Below are 23,158 nucleotides of genomic sequence, written 5' to 3' on the forward strand. Positions count from 1 at the left end.
CTCTGTTCGCGGGGCTTGCCCTGCCCGAAGACGCCTTGTTGCTTCGGGTATCCGATCCTTGTTATCGTGTACTTCTTCGAGATAGAACATGAGCGGTTCTAGCTGAAGGCTGTTTTGCATCAGCGCCGACACCTTCAAATTTTCATCCTTCAACCCCGTAACAAAGTGATCTTTGATATGCCGGCAAGCATATTCTATCAACGCTTCGTTGTCCGGTGCGTAAGTTTTAACCATATCCACTATTCTTCGAGCCCTTTCTTTGTCCTTCTTGAAGGTCTCGTGTGGCCTTTGCGATAACGTCTCTGTACGGTGGAATATGGATTCCACGCTGAATTGCAATCCAAACTCTTCGTGGAGCCGATCTTTCATTTCATCCCATGTCTCGGCTTTAAGGCGATGATAATGGCTGACTGCCTCGCCTTTCAATTTGGAAAGAACTATATCACGAGTTCATCCTCCGCCACTATCTTGCGAGCATTAACCCTATCTACTATCAATACGAACAACTCGAGTTCCTCTACTGACCCTCGGAACTCGGGGATGAGCGTCATCGCGCTCACGATTGCCGAATCGTTCATGTCTGTCATGTTTAGTCTACGAAACGTCCGATTGAGCGACAAACTGTCTCGTACAAAATCCTTTTTTATTTGCTCAAGATGTTGCTTGAACACCACCTTCCTCAAGTCGGTTTCGTCTTTCTTGTCTTTTCTTTGCGGGGTGCTTGAGCTAAAATCTGCGATACTTCGTTCGCTAAGCTCCGCGGGGTCCGAAGCCTGAGTCACACTGTCTCTTGTTTTAACTATCACTGGATGGGAAGCAGAAACCGACCTACGACTAGTGTTTGTATCGCTGGCTGCCCGAAGATCTTCAAGACTGGGCGCGTGTGTTATACTAATTCGTTCATTTACTCTATCCTGACAAGGAGTTGACTCCGGATTGCTAAGGGTATTTGTCTTCCCTTTTTCTCTCAGATGGCTACGCAGTTGTCTTTCACTCATTGGAAATCGTATAGCAATAAATCAACAATTTGGCCCACAATTTTGTTGACCCCTGGAAGGCACTATTCTTACCATAACCCCAGTAGCGTTGCTTTCATCTCGGGTCGATCTCCGATGTCCGCGCCGGTCGATTCTCTGTTGTCCGCTCTCTTGCGTATGAAGTGCGGCGATTCGTTGTTCTGCGTTTGTAGATTATGCCGCCTGCTGTCCTGCGTACTGAAAGGATTCTCGCCGTGCTGCTACAGTCTTTTTGTCTTCGTTTTTTAAGGCACTCACTATTTTCACACTTTTGTCTTTCTATTACATGTCACTACTTTTTACTCTATACTTCACTGTACCACCTTCGCGACCCACCGGGTCACTACTAAATGATACTGGGATAAGTATCCCGGGTCACTACTAAATGATACTGGGATAAGTATCCCACCGCTGTCACCAAATGAAACGCCCGAGTGGCCAAGGCTGAAAGGCTGCTACCAATTATCTTAAACCTTACTATCAGAAGCGAAGCGGACTTCCAAACGGCAGGGAATCGGACTTTTAATCAAAACGCAACAAGAATAGATTCTATATCTCCCTGGCACTTCCAGGTCAAAACTGCGGCCTTTATTACAATATTTTGATTCCTTATATACTATTTGGCTAACCCCGCTGGCCCGCTACCTTCCTTCCATTTTCCGCTTATCAGTGCTTATCAAACGTTCCCGAATTCGCCCAATCCGCCAACGCAGCGTTTCCCACGCTTTGAAAGGAAACGAGCTGATGCGGCATTCCTTGATCTGGTTTCCATCGCTTATCAGCGCTTATCAAGACGTTCCCGAATTCGCCCAATCCGCCAACGCAGCGTTTCCCACGCTTTGAAAGGAAACGAGCTGATGCTGCATTCCTTGATTTGATTTCCATCGCTTATCAGCACAGTGCTTATCAAAACATGTTTCGACAGGAATCAACCTGTCCGGTCAAACTCCCAGTCGTAGCGATGCATTCCTCGATGTAACCCGAAACCCGGGTTCCGGACATTGGGTGCGTACATGCGCGTGTTGATGCATCGCGGAGTCATGCGACGGCCACGCAGGCTGGTGTTCGCGATCTTCAGTGTTTAGTGCGCACACGCTTGTAATACGAACTCCGCGGCGTATTGGCATGTGCGACCTTCTGCGTTTGCTGACGCGTGGCCCGGCTTCCGTGATGACGATTCTGCCTTACGCACGCGGCTTGCTAGCTGCGTGCTGGTGGGGACACTCGCTGATTCCCAGGGTTTTGCTGACACGGTGTTTTGTGTTTTGGGTTTCATCTGCCGATGTTTGTGCGGCGATTGGTGGGATTGGCGGTTGCATGGGTTCGGGTTCGGGGTATTACGATGTACGTTGCGTTTCCCATATTGGTTGAACTTGTCCGCGGGCATGGGAATAGCTGGTGTTTGTAGGCTTCGGGCGGGAAGGGCTGGAGGCGGCAAGGTGGTGGACCAGCTGGGTCGCTACATTTGGATGTTCCGATGTACTTCCATAAGGAAATGTTCTGCGGCGTAGACGTTTTTTGGATGTTCCGATGTACTTCCACGTGGAAATGTTCTGCAGCGTAGACGTTTTTTGGATGTTCCGATGTACTTCCACGTGGAAATGTTCTGCGGCGTAGACGTTTTTTGGATGTTCCGATGTACTTCCATAAGGAAATGTTCTGCAGCGTAGACGTTTTTTGGATGTTCCGATGTACTTCCATATGGAAATGTTCTGCAGCGTAGACGTTTTTTGGATGTTCCGATGTACTTCCATATGGAAATGTTCTGCAGCGTAGACGTTTTTTGGATGTTCCGATGTACTTCCATAAGGAAATGTTCTGCAGCGCAGACGTTTTTTGGATGTTCCGATGTACTTCCATATGGAAATGTTCTGCAGCGTAGACGTTTTTTGGATGTTCCGATGTACTTCCATATGGAAATGTTCTGCAGCGTAGACGTTTTTTGGATGTTCCGATGTACTTCCATGTGGAAATGTTCTGCTGCGTAGACGTTTTTTGGATGTTCCGATGTACTTCCATAAGGAAATGTTCTGCAGCGTAGACGTTTTTTTGATGTTCCGATGTACTTCCACGTGGAAATGTTCTGCAGCGTAGACGTTTTTTGGATGTTCCGATGTACTTCCACGTGGAAATGTTCTGCAGCGTAGACGTTTTTTGGATGTTCCGATGTACTTCCATGTGGAAATGTTCTGCAGCGTAGACGTTTTTTGGATGTTCCGATGTACTTCCATAAGGAAATGTTCTGCTGCGTAGACGTTTTTTGGAAGTTCCGATGTACTTCCACGTGGAAATGTTCTGCTGCGTAGACGTTTTTTGGATGTTCCGATGTACTTCCATGTGGAAATGTTCTGCAGCGTAGACGTTTTTTGGATGTTCCGATGTACTTCCATAAGGAAATGTTCTGCTGCGTAGACGTTTTTTGGATGTTCCGATGTACTTCCATATGGAAATGTTCTGCAGCGTAGACGTTTTTTGGATGTTCCGATGTACTTCCATAAGGAAATGTTCTGCTGCGTAGACGTTTTTTGGATGTTCCGATGTACTTCCATAAGGAAATGTTCTGCAGCGTAGACGTTTTTTTGATGTTCCGATGTACTTCCACGTGGAAATGTTCTGCAGCGTAGACGTTTTTTTGATGTTCCGATGTACTTCTACGTGGAAATGTTCTGCAGCGTAGACGTTTTTTGGATGTTCCGATGTACTTCCACGTGGAAATGTTCTGCAGCGTAGACGTTTTTTGGAAGTTCCGATGTACTTCCACGTGGAAATGTTCTGCAGCGTAGACGTTCTTTGGATGTTCCGATGTACTTCCACGTGGAAATGTTCTGCAGCGTAGACGTTTTTTGGAAGTTCCGATGTACTTCCACGTGGAAATGTTCTGCTGCGTAGACGTTTTTTGGATGTTCCGATGTACTTCCATAAGGAAATGTTCTGCAGCGTAGACGTTTTTTGGATGTTCCGATGTACTTCCATAAGGAAATGTTCTGCTGCGTAGACGTTTTTTGGAAGTTCCGATGTACTTCCACGTGGAAATGTTCTGCAGCGTAGACGTTTTTTGGATGTTCCGATGTACTTCCATAAGGAAATGTTCTGCAGCGTAGACGTTTTTTTGATGTTCCGATGTACTTCCACGTGGAAATGTTCTGCAGCGTAGACGTTTTTTGGATGTTCCGATGTACTTCCACGTGGAAATGTTCTGCTGCGTAGACGTTTTTTGGATATTCCGATGTACTTCCATAAGGAAATGTTCTGCAGCGTAGACGTTTTTTGGAAGTTCCGATGTACTTCCACGTGGAAATGTTCTGCTGCGTAGACGTTTTTTGGATGTTCCGATGTACTTCCATAAGGAAATGTTCTGCAGCGTAGACGTTTTTTGGATGTTCCGATGTACTTCCATAAGGAAATGTTCTGCTGCGTAGACGTTTTTTGGAAGTTCCGATGTACTTCCACGTGGAAATGTTCTGCAGCGTAGACGTTTTTTGGATGTTCCGATGTACTTCCATAAGGAAATGTTCTGCAGCGTAGACGTTTTTTTGATGTTCCGATGTACTTCCACGTGGAAATGTTCTGCTGCGTAGACGTTTTTTGGATGTTCCGATGTACTTCCACGTGGAAATGTTCTGCTGCGTAGACGTTTTTTGGATATTCCGATGTACTTCCATAAGGAAATGTTCTGCTGCGTAGACGTTTTTTGGAAGTTCCGATGTACTTCCACGTGGAAATGTTCTGCAGCGTAGACGTTTTTTGGATGTTCCGATGTACTTCCATAAGGAAATGTTCTGCAGCGTAGACGTTTTTTTGATGTTCCGATGTACTTCCACGTGGAAATGTTCTGCAGCGTAGACGTTTTTTGGATGTTCCGATGTACTTCCACGTGGAAATGTTCTGCAGCGTAGACGTTTTTTGGAAGTTCCGATGTACTTCCACGTGGAAATGTTCTGCTGCGTAGACGTTTTTTGGATGTTCCGATGTACTTCCATAAGGAAATGTTCTGCTGCGTAGACGTTTTTTGGAAGTTCCGATGTACTTCCACGTGGAAATGTTCTGCTGCGTAGACGTTTTTTGGATGTTCCGATGTACTTCCATGTGGAAATGTTCTGCAGCGTAGACGTTTTTTGGATGTTCCGATGTACTTCCATAAGGAAATGTTCTGCTGCGTAGACGTTTTTTGGATGTTCCGATGTACTTCCATATGGAAATGTTCTGCAGCGTAGACGTTTTTTGGATGTTCCGATGTACTTCCATAAGGAAATGTTCTGCTGCGTAGACGTTTTTTGGATGTTCCGATGTACTTCCATAAGGAAATGTTCTGCAGCGTAGACGTTTTTTGGATGTTCCGATGTACTTCCATAAGGAAATGTTCTGCAGCGTAGACGTTTTTTGGAAGTTCCGATGTACTTCCACGTGGAAATGTTCTGCTGCGTAGACGTTTTTTGGATGTTCCGATGTACTTCCACGTGGAAATGTTCTGCAGCGTAGACGTTTTTTGGATGTTCCGATGTACTTCCATAAGGAAATGTTCTGCAGCGTAGACGTTTTTTGGATGTTCCGATGTACTTCCACGTGGAAATGTTCTGCAGCGTAGACGTTTTTTGGATGTTCCGATGTACTTCCATAAGGAAATGTTCTGCAGCGTAGACGTTTTTTGGATATTCCGATGTACTTCCATAAGGAAATGTTCTGCTGCGTAGACGTTTTTTGGAAGTTCCGATGTACTTCCACGTGGAAATGTTCTGCTGCGTAGACGTTTTTTGGATATTCCGATGTACTTCCATAAGGAAATGTTCTGCAGCGTAGACGTTTTTTGGATGTTCCGATGTACTTCCACGTGGAAATGTTCTGCAGCGTAGACGTTTTTTGGATGTTCCGATGTACTTCCATAAGGAAATGTTCTGCTGCGTAGACGTTTTTTGGATATTCCGATGTACTTCCATATGGAAATGTTCTGCAGCGTAGACGTTTTTTGGATGTTCCGATGTACTTCCATAAGGAAATGTTCTGCTGCGTAGACGTTTTTTGGATGTTCCGATGTACTTCCATAAGGAAATGTTCTGCAGCGTAGACGTTTTTTGGATGTTCCGATGTACTTCCATATGGAAATGTTCTGCAGCGTAGACGTTTTTTGGATGTTCCGATGTACTTCCATAAGGAAATGTTCTGCTGCGTAGACGTTTTTTGGATGTTCCGATGTACTTCCATAAGGAAATGTTCTGCAGCGTAGACGTTTTTTGGATGTTCCGATGTACTTCCATAAGGAAATGTTCTGCAGCGTAGACGTTTTTTGGAAGTTCCGATGTACTTCCACGTGGAAATGTTCTGCTGCGTAGACGTTTTTTGGATGTTCCGATGTACTTCCACGTGGAAATGTTCTGCAGCGTAGACGTTTTTTGGATGTTCCGATGTACTTCCATAAGGAAATGTTCTGCAGCGTAGACGTTTTTTGGATGTTCCGATGTACTTCCACGTGGAAATGTTCTGCAGCGTAGACGTTTTTTGGATGTTCCGATGTACTTCCATAAGGAAATGTTCTGCAGCGTAGACGTTTTTTGGATATTCCGATGTACTTCCATAAGGAAATGTTCTGCTGCGTAGACGTTTTTTGGAAGTTCCGATGTACTTCCACGTGGAAATGTTCTGCTGCGTAGACGTTTTTTGGATGTTCCGATGTACTTCCATGTGGAAATGTTCTGCAGCGTAGACGTTTTTTGGATGTTCCGATGTACTTCCACGTGGAAATGTTCTGCTGCGTAGACGTTTTTTGGATGTTCCGATGTACTTCCACGTGGAAATGTTCTGCTGCGTAGACGTTTTTTGGATATTCCGATGTACTTCCATAAGGAAATGTTCTGCAGCGTAGACGTTTTTTGGATGTTCCGATGTACTTCCACGTGGAAATGTTCTGCAGCGTAGACGTTTTTTGGATGTTCCGATGTACTTCCATAAGGAAATGTTCTGCTGCGTAGACGTTTTTTGGATGTTCCGATGTACTTCCACGTGGAAATGTTCTGCAGCGTAGACGTTCTTTTGATGTTCCGATGTACTTCCATAAGGAAATGTTCTGCAGCGTAGACGTTTTTTGGATGTTCCGATGTACTTCCATAAGGAAATGTTCTGCAGCGTAGACGTTTTTTGGATGTTCCGATGTACTTCCATAAGGAAATGTTCTGCAGCGTAGACGTTTTTTGGATGTTCCGATGTACTTCCATATGGAAATGTTCTGCAGCGTAGACGTTTTTTGGATGTTCCGATGTACTTCCACGTGGAAATGTTCTGCAGCGTAGACGTTTTTTGGATGTTCCGATGTACTTCCATAAGGAAATGTTCTGCAGCGTAGACGTTTTTTGGAAGTTCCGATGTACTTCCACGTGGAAATGTTCTGCAGCGTAGACGTTTTTTGGAAGTTCCGATGTACTTCCACGTGGAAATGTTCTGCAGCGTAGACGTTTTTTGGATGTTCCGATGTACTTCCATATGAAAATGTTCTGCAGCGTAGACGTTTTTTGGATGTTCCGATGTACTTCCATAAGGAAATGTTCTGCAGCGTAGACGTTTTTTGGATGTTCCGATGTACTTCCATAAGGAAATGTTCTGCAGCGTAGACGTTTTTTGGAAGTTCCGATGTACTTCCACGTGGAAATGTTTTGCTGCGTAGACGTTCTTTGGATGTTCCGATGTACTTCCACGTGGAAATGTTCTGCAGCGTAGACGTTTTTTGGATGTTCCGATGTACTTCCATATGAAAATGTTCTGCAGCGTAGACGTTTTTTGGATGTTCCGATGTACTTCCATATGAAAATGTTCTGCAGCGTAGACGTTTTTTGGATGTTCCGATGTACTTCCATAAGGAAATGTTCTGCAGCGTAGACGTTTTTTGGATGTTCCGATGTACTTCCACGTGGAAATGTTCTGCAGCGTAGACGTTCTTTTGATGTTCCGATGTACTTCCATAAGGAAATGTTCTGCAGCGTAGACGTTTTTTGGATGTTCCGATGTACTTCCATAAGGAAATGTTCTGCAGCGTAGACGTTTTTTGGATGTTCCGATGTACTTCCATAAGGAAATGTTCTGCAGCGTAGACGTTTTTTGGATGTTCCGATGTACTTCCATAAGGAAAGGTTCTGCAGCGTAGACGTTTTTTGGATGTTCCGATGTACTTCCATAAGGAAATGTTCTGCAGCGTAGACGTTTTTTGGAAGTTCCGATGTACTTCCATAAGGAAATGTTTTGCTGCGTAGACGTTCTTTGGATGTTCCGATGTACTTCCACGTGGAAATGTTCTGCAGCGTAGACGTTTTTTGGATGTTCCGATGTACTTCCACGTGGAAATGTTCTGCAGCGTAGACGTTTTTTGGATGTTCCGATGTACTTCCACGTGGAAATGTTCTGCAGCGTAGACGTTTTTTGGATGTTCCGATGTACTTCCACGTGGAAATGTTCTGCAGCGTAGACGTTCTTTTGATGTTCCGATGTACTTCCATAAGGAAATGTTTTGCTGCGTAGACGTTTTTTGGATGTTCCGATGTACTTCCATGTGGAAATGTTCTGCAGCGTAGACGTTTTTTGGATGTTCCGATGTACTTCCATAAGGAAATGTTCTGCAGCGTAGACGTTTTTTGGATGTTCCGAGGTACTTCCATAAGGAAATGTTCTGCAGCGTAGACGTTTTTTGGATGTTCCGATGTACTTCCACGTGGAAATGTTCTGCAGCGTAGACGTTTTTTGGATGTTCCGATGTACTTCCATAAGGAAATGTTTTGCTGCGTAGACGTTTTTTGGATGTTCCGATGTACTTCCATGTGGAAATGTTCTGCAGCGTAGACGTTTTTTGGATGTTCCGATGTACTTCCATAAGGAAATGTTCTGCAGCGTAGACGTTTTTTGGATGTTCCGATGTACTTCCATATGGAAATGTTCTGCAGCGTAGACGTTTTTTGGATGTTCCGATGTACTTCCATAAGGAAATGTTCTGCAGCGTAGACGTTTTTTGGATGTTCCGATGTACTTCCATAAGGAAAGGTTCTGCAGCGTAGACGTTTTTTGGATGTTCCGATGTACTTCCATAAGGAAATGTTCTGCAGCGTAGACGTTTTTTGGAAGTTCCGATGTACTTCCACGTGGAAATGTTTTGCTGCGTAGACGTTCTTTGGATGTTCCGATGTACTTCCACGTGGAAATGTTCTGCAGCGTAGACGTTTTTTGGATGTTCCGATGTACTTCCATATGGAAATGTTCTGCAGCGTAGACGTTTTTTGGATGTTCCGATGTACTTCCATAAGGAAAGGTTCTGCAGCGTAGACGTTTTTTGGATGTTCCGATGTACTTCCATAAGGAAATGTTCTGCAGCGTAGACGTTTTTTGGAAGTTCCGATGTACTTCCACGTGGAAATGTTTTGCAGCGTAGACGTTTTTTGGATGTTCCGATGTACTTCCATAAGGAAATGTTCTGCAGCGTAGACGTTTTTTGGATGTTCCGATGTACTTCCATAAGGAAATGTTCTGCAGCGTAGACGTTTTTTGGAAGTTCCGATGTACTTCCATAAGGAAATGTTTTGCTGCGTAGACGTTCTTTGGATGTTCCGATGTACTTCCACGTGGAAATGTTCTGCAGCGTAGACGTTTTTTGGATGTTCCGATGTACTTCCATATGAAAATGTTCTGCAGCGTAGACGTTTTTTGGATGTTCCGATGTACTTCCATAAGGAAATGTTCTGCAGCGTAGACGTTTTTTGGATGTTCCGATGTACTTCCATAAGGAAATGTTCTGCAGCGTAGACGTTTTTTGGAAGTTCCGATGTACTTCCATAAGGAAATGTTTTGCTGCGTAGACGTTCTTTGGATGTTCCGATGTACTTCCACGTGGAAATGTTCTGCAGCGTAGACGTTTTTTGGATGTTCCGATGTACTTCCATATGAAAATGTTCTGCAGCGTAGACGTTTTTTGGATGTTCCGATGTACTTCCATAAGGAAATGTTCTGCAGCGTAGACGTTTTTTGGAAGTTCCGATGTACTTCCACGTGGAAATGTTTTGCTGCGTAGACGTTCTTTGGATGTTCCGATGTACTTCCATATGAAAATGTTCTGCAGCGTAGACGTTTTTTGGATGTTCCGATGTACTTCCATAAGGAAATGTTCTGCAGCGTAGACGTTTTTTGGATGTTCCGATGTACTTCCATAAGGAAAGGTTCTGCAGCGTAGACGTTTTTTGGATGTTCCGATGTACTTCCATAAGGAAATGTTCTGCAGCGTAGACGTTTTTTGGATGTTCCGATGTACTTCCATAAGGAAATGTTTTGCTGCGTAGACGTTCTTTGGATGTTCCGATGTACTTCCACGTGGAAATGTTCTGCAGCGTAGACGTTTTTTGGATGTTCCGATGTACTTCCATATGAAAATGTTCTGCAGCGTAGACGTTTTTTGGATGTTCCGATGTACTTCCATAAGGAAAGGTTCTGCAGCGTAGACGTTTTTTGGATGTTCCGATGTACTTCCATAAGGAAATGTTCTGCAGCGTAGACGTTTTTTGGAAGTTCCGATGTACTTCCACGTGGAAATGTTTTGCAGCGTAGACGTTTTTTGGATGTTCCGATGTACTTCCATAAGGAAATGTTCTGCAGCGTAGACGTTTTTTGGATGTTCCGATGTACTTCCATAAGGAAATGTTCTGCAGCGTAGACGTTTTTTGGATGTTCCGATGTACTTCCATAAGGAAATGTTCTGCAGCGTAGACGTTTTTTGGAAGTTCCGATGTACTTCCACGTGGAAATGTTTTGCAGCGTAGACGTTTTTTGGATGTTCCGATGTACTTCCATAAGGAAATGTTCTGCAGCGTAGACGTTTTTTGGATGTTCCGATGTACTTCCATAAGGAAATGTTCTGCAGCGTAGACGTTTTTTGGATGTTCCGATGTACTTCCATAAGGAAATGTTCTGCAGCGTAGACGTTTTTTGGAAGTTCCGATGTACTTCCACGTGGAAATGTTTTGCTGCGTAGACGTTCTTTGGATGTTCCGATGTACTTCCACGTGGAAATGTTCTGCAGCGTAGACGTTTTTTGGATGTTCCGATGTACTTCCATATGAAAATGTTCTGCAGCGTAGACGTTTTTTGGATGTTCCGATGTACTTCCATATGAAAATGTTCTGCAGCGTAGACGTTTTTTGGATGTTCCGATGTACTTCCATAAGGAAATGTTCTGCAGCGTAGACGTTTTTTGGATGTTCCGATGTACTTCCATATGAAAATGTTCTGCAGCGTAGACGTTTTTTGGAAGTTCCGATGTACTTCCACGTGGAAATGTTCTGCAGCGTAGACGTTTTTTGGATGTTCCGATGTACTTCCATATGAAAATGTTCTGCAGCGTAGACGTTTTTTGGATGTTCCGATGTACTTCCATATGAAAATGTTCTGCAGCGTAGACGTTTTTTGGAAGTTCCGATGTACTTCCACGTGGAAATGTTTTGCAGCGTAGACGTTTTTTGGATGTTCCGATGTACTTCCATATGGAAATATTCCTCAGCGTAAACGTTTTCTGGATGTTCCGATGTACTTCCATATGGAAATGTTCCGCAGGGTAGACGTTTTCTGGATGTTCCGATGTACTTCCATATGGAAATGTTCCGCATCGTAGACGTTTTCTGGATGTTCCAATGCACTTCCATATGGAAATGTTCCGCAGCATAGACGTTTTCTGGATGTTCCGATGTACTTCCATATGGAAATGTTCCGCAGCGTTTACGTTTTCTGGATGTTCCGATGTACTTCCATTTGGAAATGTTCCGCAGCGTAGACGTTTTCTGGATGTTCCGATGTACTACCATGTGGAAATGTTCCGCAGCGTAGACGTTTTCTGGATGTTCCGATGTACTTCCATATGGAAATGTTCCGCAGGGTAGACGTTTTCTGGATGTTCCGATGTACTTCCATATGGAAATGTTCCGCAGCGTTTACGTTTTCTGGATGTTCCGATGTACTTCCATGTGGAAATGTTCCGCATCGTAGACGTTTTCTGGATGTTCCAATGCACTTCCATATGGAAATGTTCCGCAGCATAGACGTTTTCTGGATGTTCCGATGTGCTTCCATATGGAAATGTTCCGCAGCGTCGACGTTTTCTGGATGTTCCGATGTACTTCCATTTGGAAATATTCCTCAGCGTAAACGTTTTCTGGATGTTCCGATGTACTTCCATGAGGAAATGTTCCGCAGCGTAGACGTTTTCTGGATGTTCCAATGCACTTCCATATGGAAATGTTCCGCATCGTAGACGTTTTCTGGATGTTCCAATGCACTTCCATATGGAAATGTTCCGCAGCATAGACGTTTTCTGGATGTTCCGATGTACTTCCATATGGAAATGTTCCGCAGCGTTTACGTTTTCTGGATGTTCCGATGTACTTCCATTTGGAAATGTTCCGCAGCGTAGACGTTTTCTGGATGTTCCGATGTACTTCCATATGGAAATGTTCCGCAGCGTTTACGTTTTCTGGATGTTCCGATGTACTTCCATATGGAAATGTTCCGCAGGGTAGACGTTTTCTGGATGTTCCGATGTACTTCCATATGGAAATGTTCCGCAGCGTTTACGTTTTCTGGATGTTCCGATGTACTTCCATTTGGAAATGTTCCGCAGCGTAGACGTTTTCTGGATGTTCCGATGTACTACCATGTGGAAATGTACCGCAGCGTAGGCGGTTTCTGGATGTTCCGATGTACTTCCATATGGAAATATTCCTCAGCGTAAACGTTTTCTGGATGTTCCGATGTACTTCCATATGGAAATGTTCCGCAGGGTAGACGTTTTCTGGATGTTCCGATGTACTTCCATATGGAAATGTTCCGCATCGTAGACGTTTTCTGGATGTTCCAATGCACTTCCATATGGAAATGTTCCGCAGCATAGACGTTTTCTGGATGTTCCGATGTACTTCCATATGGAAATGTTCCGCAGCGTTTACGTTTTCTGGATGTTCCGATGTACTTCCATTTGGAAATGTTCCGCAGCGTAGACGTTTTCTGGATGTTCCGATGTACTACCATGTGGAAATGTTCCGCAGCGTAGACGTTTTCTGGATGTTCCGATGTACTTCCATATGGAAATGTTCCGCAGCGTTTACGTTTTCTGGATGTTCCGATGTACTTCCATTTGGAAATATTCCTCAGCGTAAACGTTTTCTGGATGTTCCGATGTACTTCCATATGGAAATATTCCTCAGCGTAAACGTTTTCTGGATGTTCCGATGTACTTCCATATGGAAATGTTCCGCAGGGTAGACGTTTTCTGGATGTTCCGATGTACTTCCATATGGAAATATTCCTCAGCGTAGACGTTTTCTGGATGTTCCGATGTACTTCCATATGGAAATATTCCTCAGCGTAAACGTTTTCTGGATGTTCCGATGTACTTCCATATGGAAATGTTCCGCAGGGTAGACGTTTTCTGGATGTTCCGATGTACTTCCATATGGAAATGTTCCGCAGCATAGACGTTTTCTGGATGTTCCGATGTGCTTCCATATGGAAATGTTCCGCAGCGTCGACGTTTTCTGGATGTTCCGATGTACTTCCATTTGGAAATATTCCTCAGCGTAAACGTTTTCTGGATGTTCCGATGTACTTCCATGAGGAAATGTTCCGCAGCGTAGACGTTTTCTGGATGTTCCGATGTACTTCCATATGGAAATGTTCCGCAGCGTTTACGTTTTCTGGATGTTCCGATGTACTTCCATATGGAAATGTTCCGCAGCGTTTACGTTTTCTGGATGTTCCGATGTACTTCCATTTGGAAATGTTCCGCAGCGTAGACGTTTTCTGGATGTTCCGATGTACTACCATGTGGAAATGTTCCGCAGCGTAGACGTTTTCTGGATGTTCCGATGTACTTCCATTTGGAAATATTCCTCAGCGTAAACGTTTTCTGGATGTTCCGATGTACTTCCATATGGAAATATTCCTCAGCGTAAACGTTTTCTGGATGTTCCGATGTACTTCCATATGGAAATGTTCCGCAGGGTAGACGTTTTCTGGATGTTCCGATGTACTTCCATATGGAAATATTCCTCAGCGTAGACGTTTTCTGGATGTTCCGATGTACTTCCATATGGAAATATTCCTCAGCGTAAACGTTTTCTGGATGTTCCGATGTACTTCCATTTGGAAATATTCCTCAGCGTAAACGTTTTCTGGATGTTCCGATGTACTTCCATGAGGAAATGTTCCGCAGCGTAGACGTTTTCTGGATGTTCCGATGTACTTCCATATGGAAATGTTCCGCAGCGTAAACGTTTTCTGGATGTTCCGATGTACTACCATGTGGAAATGTTCCGCAGGGTAGACGTTTTCTGGATGTTCCGATGTACTTCCACGTGGAAATGTTCTGCAGCGTAGACGTTTTTTGGATGTTCCGATGTACTTCCACGTGGAAATGTTCTGCAGCGTAGACGTTTTTTGGATGTTCCGATGTACTTCCACGTGGAAATGTTCTGCAGCGTAGACGTTTTTTGGATGTTCCGATGTACTTCCACGTGGAAATGTTCTGCAGCGTAGACGTTTTTTGGATGTTCCGATGTACTTCCACGTGGAAATGTTCTGCAGCGTAGACGTTTTTTGGATGTTCCGATGTACTTCCACGTGGAAATGTTCTGCAGCGTAGACGTTTTTTGGATGTTCCGATGTACTTCCACGTGGAAATGTTCTGTAGCGTAGACGTTTTTTGGATGTTCCGATGTACTTCCATATGGAAATGTTCTGCAGCGTAGACGTTTTTTGGATGTTCCGATGTACTTCCACGTGGAAATGTTCTGCAGCGTAGACGTTTTTTGGATGTTCCGATGTACTTCCACGTGGAAATGTTCTGCAGCGTAGACGTTTTTTGGATGTTCCGATGTACTTCCACGTGGAAATGTTCTGCAGCGTAGACGTTTTTTGGATGTTCCGATGTACTTCCATATGGAAATGTTCTGCAGCGTAGACGTTTTTTGGATGTTCCGATGTACTTCCATATGGAAATGTTCTGCAGCGTAGACGTTTTTTGGATGTTCCGATGTACTTCCATATGGAAATGTTCTGCAGCGTAGACGTTTTTTGGATGTTCCGATGTACTTCCATATGGAAATGTTCTGCAGCGTAGACGTTTTTTGGATGTTCCGATGTACTTCCACGTGGAAATGTTCTGCAGCGTAGACGTTTTTTGGATGTTCCGATGTACTTCCATATGGAAATGTTCTGCAGCGTAGACGTTTTTTGGATGTTCCGATGTACTTCCATATGGAAATGTTCTGCAGCGTAGACGTTTTTTGGATGTTCCGATGTACTTCCACGTGGAAATGTTCTGCAGCGTAGACGTTTTTTGGATGTTCCGATGTACTTCCACGTGGAAATGTTCTGCAGCGTAGACGTTTTTTGGATGTTCCGATGTACTTCCACGTGGAAATGTTCTGTAGCGTAGACGTTTTTTGGATGTTCCGATGTACTTCCATATGGAAATGTTCTACAGCGTAGACGTTTTTTGGATGTTCCGATGTACTTCCATATGGAAATGTTCTGCAGCGTAGACGTTTTTTGGATGTTCCGATGTACTTCCACGTGGAAATGTTCTGCAGCGTAGACGTTTTTTGGATGTTCCGATGTACTTCCACGTGGAAATGTTCTGTAGCGTAGACGTTTTTTGGATGTTCCGATGTACTTCCATATGGAAATGTTCTACAGCGTAGACGTTTTTTGGATGTTCCGATGTACTTCCATAAGGAAATGTTCTGCAGCGTAGACGTTTTTTGGATGTTCCGATGTACTTCCACGTGGAAATGTTCTGCAGCGTAGACGTTTTTTGGATGTTCCGATGTACTTCCACGTGGAAATGTTCTGCAGCGTAGACGTTTTTTGGATGTTCCGATGTACTTCCATATGGAAATGTTCTGCAGCGTAGACGTTTTTTGGATGTTCCGATGTACTTCCATATGGAAATGTTCTGCAGCGTAGACGTTTTTTGGATGTTCCGATGTACTTCCACGTGGAAATGTTCTGCAGCGTAGACGTTTTTTGGATGTTCCGATGTACTTCCACGTGGAAATGTTCTGCAGCGTAGACGTTTTTTGGATGTTCCGATGTACTTCCATATGGAAATGTTCTGCAGCGTAGACGTTTTTTGGATGTTCCGATGTACTTCCATATGGAAATGTTCTGCAGCGTAGACGTTTTTTGGATGTTCCGATGTACTTCCATATGGAAATGTTCTGCAGCGTAGACGTTTTTTGGATGTTCCGATGTACTTCCACGTGGAAATGTTCTGTAGCGTAGACGTTTTTTGGATGTTCCGATGTACTTCCACGTGGAAATGTTCTGTAGCGTAGACGTTTTTTGGATGTTCCGATGTACTTCCATATGGAAATGTTCTACAGCGTAGACGTTTTTTGGATGTTCCGATGTACTTCCATAAGGAAATGTTCTGCAGCGTAGACGTTTTTTGGATGTTCCGATGTACTTCCACGTGGAAATGTTCTGCAGCGTAGACGTTTTTTGGATGTTCCGATGTACTTCCATAAGGAAATGTTCTGCAGCGTAGACGTTTTTTGGATGTTCCGATGTACTTCCACGTGGAAATGTTCTGCAGCGTAGACGTTTTTTGGATGTTCCGATGTACTTCCATAAGGAAATGTTCTGCAGCGTAGACGTTTTTTGGATGTTCCGGTGTAGTTTTGTATGGAAATGTTCTGCAGCGGAAACGTTTTCTGGATGTTCCGATGTACTACCATGTGGAAATGTTCCGCAGCGTAGACGTTTTCTGGATGTTCCGATGTACTTCCATATGGAAATGTTCCGCATCGTAGACGTTTTCTGGATGTTCCAATGCACTTCCATATGGAAATGTTCCGCAGCATAGACGTTTTCTGGATGTTCCGATGTGCTTCCATATGGAAATGTTCCGCAGCGTCGACGTTTTCTGGATGTTCCGATGTACTTCCATTTGGAAATATTCCTCAGCGTAAACGTTTTCTGGATGTTCCGATGTACTTCCATGAGGAAATGTTCCGCAGCGTAGACGTTTTCTGGATGTTCCGATGTACTTCCATATGGAAATGTTCCGCAGCGTTTACGTTTTCTGGATGTTCCGATGTACTTCCATATGGAAATGTTCCGCAGCGTTTACGTTTTCTGGATGTTCCGATGTACTTCCATTTGGAAATGTTCCGCAGCGTAGACGTTTTCTGGATGTTCCGATGTACTACCATGTGGAAATGTTCCGCAGCGTAGACGTTTTCTGGATGTTCCGATGTACTTCCATATGGAAATGTTCCGCAGCGTTTACGTTTTCTGGATGTTCCGATGTACTTCCATTTGGAAATATTCCTCAGCGTAAACGTTTTCTGGATGTTCCGATGTACTTCCATATGGAAATATTCCTCAGCGTAAACGTTTTCTGGATGTTCCGATGTACTTCCATATGGAAATGTTCCGCAGGGTAGACGTTTTCTGGATGTTCCGATGTACTTCCATATGGAAATATTCCTCAGCGTAGACGTTTTCTGGATGTTCCGATGTACTTCCATATGGAAATATTCCTCAGCGTAAACGTTTTCTGGATGTTCCGATGTACTTCCATATGGAAATGTTCCGCAGGGTAGACGTTTTCTGGATGTTCCGATGTACTTCCATATGGAAATGTTCCGCAGCATAGACGTTTTCTGGATGTTCCGATGTGCTTCCATATGGAAATGTTCCGCAGCGTCGACGTTTTCTGGATGTTCCGATGTACTTCCATTTGGAAATATTCCTCAGCGTAAACGTTTTCTGGATGTTCCGATGTACTTCCATGAGGAAATGTTCCGCAGCGTAGACGTTTTCTGGATGTTCCGATGTACTTCCATATGGAAATGTTCCGCAGCGTTTACGTTTTCTGGATGTTCCGATGTACTTCCATATGGAAATGTTCCGCAGCGTTTACGTTTTCTGGATGTTCCGATGTACTTCCATTTGGAAATGTTCCGCAGCGTAGACGTTTTCTGGATGTTCCGATGTACTTCCATATGGAAATGTTCCGCAGCGTTTACGTTTTCTGGATGTTCCGATGTACTTCCATTTGGAAATATTCCTCAGCGTAAACGTTTTCTGGATGTTCCGATGTACTTCCATATGGAAATATTCCTCAGCGTAAACGTTTTCTGGATGTTCCGATGTACTTCCATATGGAAATATTCCTCAGCGTAAACGTTTTCTGGATGTTCCGATGTACTTCCATATGGAAATGTTCCGCAGGGTAGACGTTTTCTGGATGTTCCGATGTACTTCCATATGGAAATATTCCTCAGCGTAGACGTTTTCTGGATGTTCCGATGTACTTCCATATGGAAATATTCCTCAGCGTAAACGTTTTCTGGATGTTCCGATGTACTTCCATAAGGAAATGTTCTGCAGCGTAGACGTTTTTTGGATGTTCCGATGTACTTCCATATGGAAATGTTCCGAAGCGTAGACGTTTTCTGGATGTTCCAATGCACTTTCATATGGAAATGTTCCGCAGCGTAGACGTTTTCTGGATGTTCCGATGTACTACCATGTGGAAATGTTCCGCAGGGTAGACGTTTTCTGGATGTTCCGATGTACTTTCATATGGAAATGAACCGCAGCGTAGACGTTTTCTGGATGTTCCGATGTACTTCCATATAGAAATGTTCCGCAGCGTAAACGTTTTCTGGATGTTCCGATGTACTTCCATATAGAAATGTTCCGCAGCGTTTACGTTTTCTGGATGTTCCGATGTACTTCCATTTGGAAATGTTCCGCAGCGTTTACGTTTTCTGGATGTTCCGATGTACTTCCATATGGAAATATTCCTCAGCGTAAACGTTTTCTGGATGTTCCGATGTACTTCCATATGGAAATATTCCTCAGCGTAAACGTTTTCTGGATGTTCCGATGTACTTCCATGAGGAAATGTTCCGCAGCGTAGACGTTTTCTGGATGTTCCGATGTACTTCCATATGGAAATGTTCCGCAGCGTTTACGTTTTCTGGATGTTCCGATGTACTTCCATTTGGAAATGTTCCGCAGCGCAGACGTTTTCTGGATGTTCCGATGTACTTCCATATGGAAATGTTCCGCAGCGTAGACGTTTTCTGGATGTTCCGATGTACTTCCATATGGAAATGTTCCGCAGCGTAGACGTTTTCTGGATGTTCCGATGTACTTCCATATGGAAATGTTCCGAAGCGTAGACGTATTCTGGATGTTCCGATGTACTTCCATATGGAAATATTCCTCAGCGTAAACGTTTTCTGGATGTTCCGATGTACTTTCATATGGAAATGTACCGCAGCGTACACGGTTTCTGGATGTTCCGATGTACTTCCATATAGAAATGTTCCGCAGCGTAAACGTTTTCTGGATGTTCCGATGTACTTCCATATAGAAATGTTCCGCAGCGTTTACGTTTTCTGGATGTTCCGATGTACTTCCATTTGGAAATGTTCCGCAGCGTTTACGTTTTCTGGATGTTCCGATGTACTTCCATATGGAAATATTCCTCAGCGTAAACGTTTTCTGGATGTTCCGATGTACTTCCATATGGAAATATTCCTCAGCGTAAACGTTTTCTGGATGTTCCGATGTACTTCCATGAGGAAATGTTCCGCAGCGTAGACGTTTTCTGGATGTTCCGATGTACTTCCATATGGAAATGTTCCGCAGCGTTTACGTTTTCTGGATGTTCCGATGTACTTCCATTTGGAAATGTTCCGCAGCGCAGACGTTTTCTGGATGTTCCGATGTACTTCCATATGGAAATGTTCCGCAGCGTAGACGTTTTCTGGATGTTCCGATGTACTTCCATATGGAAATGTTCCGCAGCGTAGACGTTTTCTGGATGTTCCGATGTACTTCCATATGGAAATGTTCCGCAGCGTAGACGTTTTCTGGATGTTCCGATGTACTTCCATTTGGAAATGTTCCGCAGCGTAGACGTATTCTGGATGTTCCGATGTACTTCCATATGGAAATATTCCTCAGCGTAAACGTTTTCTGGATGTTCCGATGTACTTTCATATGGAAATGTTCCGCAGCGTTTACGTTTTCTGGATGTTCCGATGTACTTCCATTTGGAAATGTTCCGCAGCGTTTACGTTTTCTGGATGTTCCGATGTACTTCCATTTGGAAATGTTCCGCAGCGCAGACGTTTTTTGGATGTTCCGATGTACTTCCACGTGGAAATGTTCTGCAGCGTAGACGTTTTTTGGATGTTCCGATGTACTTCCACGTGGAAATGTTCTGCTGCGTAGACGTTCTTTGGATGTTCCGATGTACTTCCACGTGGAAATGTTCTGCAGCGTAGACGTTTTTTGGATGTTCCGATGTACTTCCATGTGGAAATGTTCTGCTGCGTAGACGTTTTCTGGATGTTCCGATGTACTTCCATATGGAAATATTCCTCAGCGTAAACGTTTTCTGGATGTTCCGATGTACTTCCATATGGAAATATTCCTCAGCGTAAACGTTTTCTGGATGTTCCGATGTACTTCCATGAGGAAATGTTCCGCAGCGTAGACGTTTTCTGGATGTTCCGATGTACTTCCATATGGAAATGTTCCGCAGCGTTTACGTTTTCTGGATGTTCCGATGTACTTCCATTTGGAAATGTTCCGCAGCGCAGACGTTTTCTGGATGTTCCGATGTACTTCCATATGGAAATGTACCGCAGCGTACACGGTTTCTGGATGTTCCGATGTACTTCCATATGGAAATGTTCCACAGCGTAGACGTTTTCTGGATGTTCCGATGTACTTCCATATGGAAATGTACCGCAGCGTAGGCGGTTTCTGGATGTTCCGATGTACTTCCATATGGAAATAACCCTCAGCGTAAACGTTTTCTGGATGTTCCGATGTACTTTCATATGGAAATGCACCGCAGCGTACACGGTTTCTGGATGTTCCGATGTACTTCCATATAGAAATGTTCCGCAGCGTAAACGTTTTCTGGATGTTCCGATGTACTTCCATATAGAAATGTTCCGCAGCGTAAACGTTTTCTGGATGTTCCGATGTACTTCCATTTGGAAATGTTCCGCAGCGTTTACGTTTTCTGGATGTTCCGATGTACTTCCATATGGAAATATTCCTCAGCGTAAACGTTTTCTGGATGTTCCGATGTACTTCCATATGGAAATATTCCTCAGCGTAAACGTTTTCTGGATGTTCCGATGTACTTCCATATAGAAATGTTCCGCAGCGTAGACGTTTTCTGGATGTTCCGATGTACTACCATGTGGAAATGTTCCGCAGGGTAGACGTTTTCTGGATGTTCCGATGTACTTCCTTGTGGAAATGTTCCGCAGCGTAGACGTTTTCTGGATGTTCCGATGTACTTTCATATGGAAATGAACCGCAGCGTAGACGTTTTCTGGATGTTCCGATGTACTTCCATATAGAAATGTTCCGCAGCGTAAACGTTTTCTGGATGTTCCGATGTACTTCCATATAGAAATGTTCCGCAGCGTAAACGTTTTCTGGATGTTCCGATGTACTTCCATTTGGAAATGTTCCGCAGCGTTTACGTTTTCTGGATGTTCCGATGTACTTCCATATGGAAATATTCCTCAGCGTAAACGTTTTCTGGATGTTCCGATGTACTTCCATATGGAAATATTCCTCAGCGTAAACGTTTTCTGGATGTTCCGATGTACTTCCATGAGGAAATGTTCCGCAGCGTAGACGTTTTCTGGATGTTCCGATGTACTTCCATATGGAAATGTTCCGCAGCGTAAACGTTTTCTGGATGTTCCGATGTACTTCCATATGGAAATATTCCGCAGCGTTTACGTTTTCTGGATGTTCCGATGTACTTCCATTTGGAAATGTTCCGCAGCGTTTACGTTTTCTGGATGTTCCGATGTACTTCCATTTGGAAATGTTCCGCAGCGCAGACGTTTTCTGGATGTTCCGATGTACTTCCATATGGAAATGTTCCGCAGCGTAGACGTTTTCTGGATGTTCCGATGTACTTCCATATGGAAATGTTCCGCAGCGTAGACGTTTTCTGGATGTTCCGATGTACTTCCATATGGAAATATTCCGAAGCGTAAACGTTTTCTGGATGTTCCGATGTACTTCCATTTGGAAATGTTCCGCAGCGTTTACGTTTTCTGGATGTTCCGATGTACTTCCATATGGAAATATTCCTCAGCGTAAACGTTTTCTGGATGTTCCGATGTACTTCCATATGGAAATATTCCTCAGCGTAAACGTTTTCTGGATGTTCCGATGTACTTCCATATGGAAATATTCCTCAGCGTACACGGTTTCTGGATGTTTCGATGTACTTCCATGTGGAAATGTACCGCAGCGTAAACGTTTTCTGGATGTTTCGATGTACTTCCATGTGAAAATGTATCGCAGCGTAAACGTTTTCTGGATGTTCCGATGTACTTCCATGTGGAAATGTACCGCAGCGGAAACGTTTTCTGGATGTTCCGATGTACTTCTATTAGGAAATGTATCGCAGCGTAAACGTTTTCTGGATGTTCCGATGTACTTCTATTAGGAAATGTATCGCAGCGGAAACGTTTTCTGGATGTTCCGATGTACTTCCATATGGAAATATTCCGCAGCGTTTACGTTTTCTGGATGTTCCGATGTACTTCCATTTGGAAATGTTCCGCAGCGTTTACGTTTTCTGGATGTTCCGATGTACTTCCATTTGGAAATGTTCCGCAGCGCAGACGTTTTCTGGATGTTCCGATGTACTTCCATATGGAAATGTTCCGCAGCGTAGACGTTTTCTGGATGTTCCGATGTACTTCCATATGGAAATGTTCCGCAGCGTAGACGTTTTCTGGATGTTCCGATGTACTTCCATATGGAAATATTCCGAAGCGTAAACGTTTTCTGGATGTTCCGATGTACTTCCATTTGGAAATGTTCCGCAGCGTTTACGTTTTCTGGATGTTCCGATGTACTTCCATATGGAAATATTCCTCAGCGTAAACGTTTTCTGGATGTTCCGATGTACTTCCATATGGAAATATTCCTCAGCGTAAACGTTTTCTGGATGTTCCGATGTACTTCCATATGGAAATATTCCTCAGCGTACACGGTTTCTGGATGTTTCGATGTACTTCCATGTGGAAATGTACCGCAGCGTAAACGTTTTCTGGATG

Source organism: Anopheles coustani, unplaced genomic scaffold, assembly GCF_943734705.1.
Source record: "Anopheles coustani unplaced genomic scaffold, idAnoCousDA_361_x.2 scaffold_19_ctg1, whole genome shotgun sequence".
NCBI lineage: Eukaryota > Metazoa > Arthropoda > Insecta > Diptera > Culicidae > Anopheles > Anopheles coustani.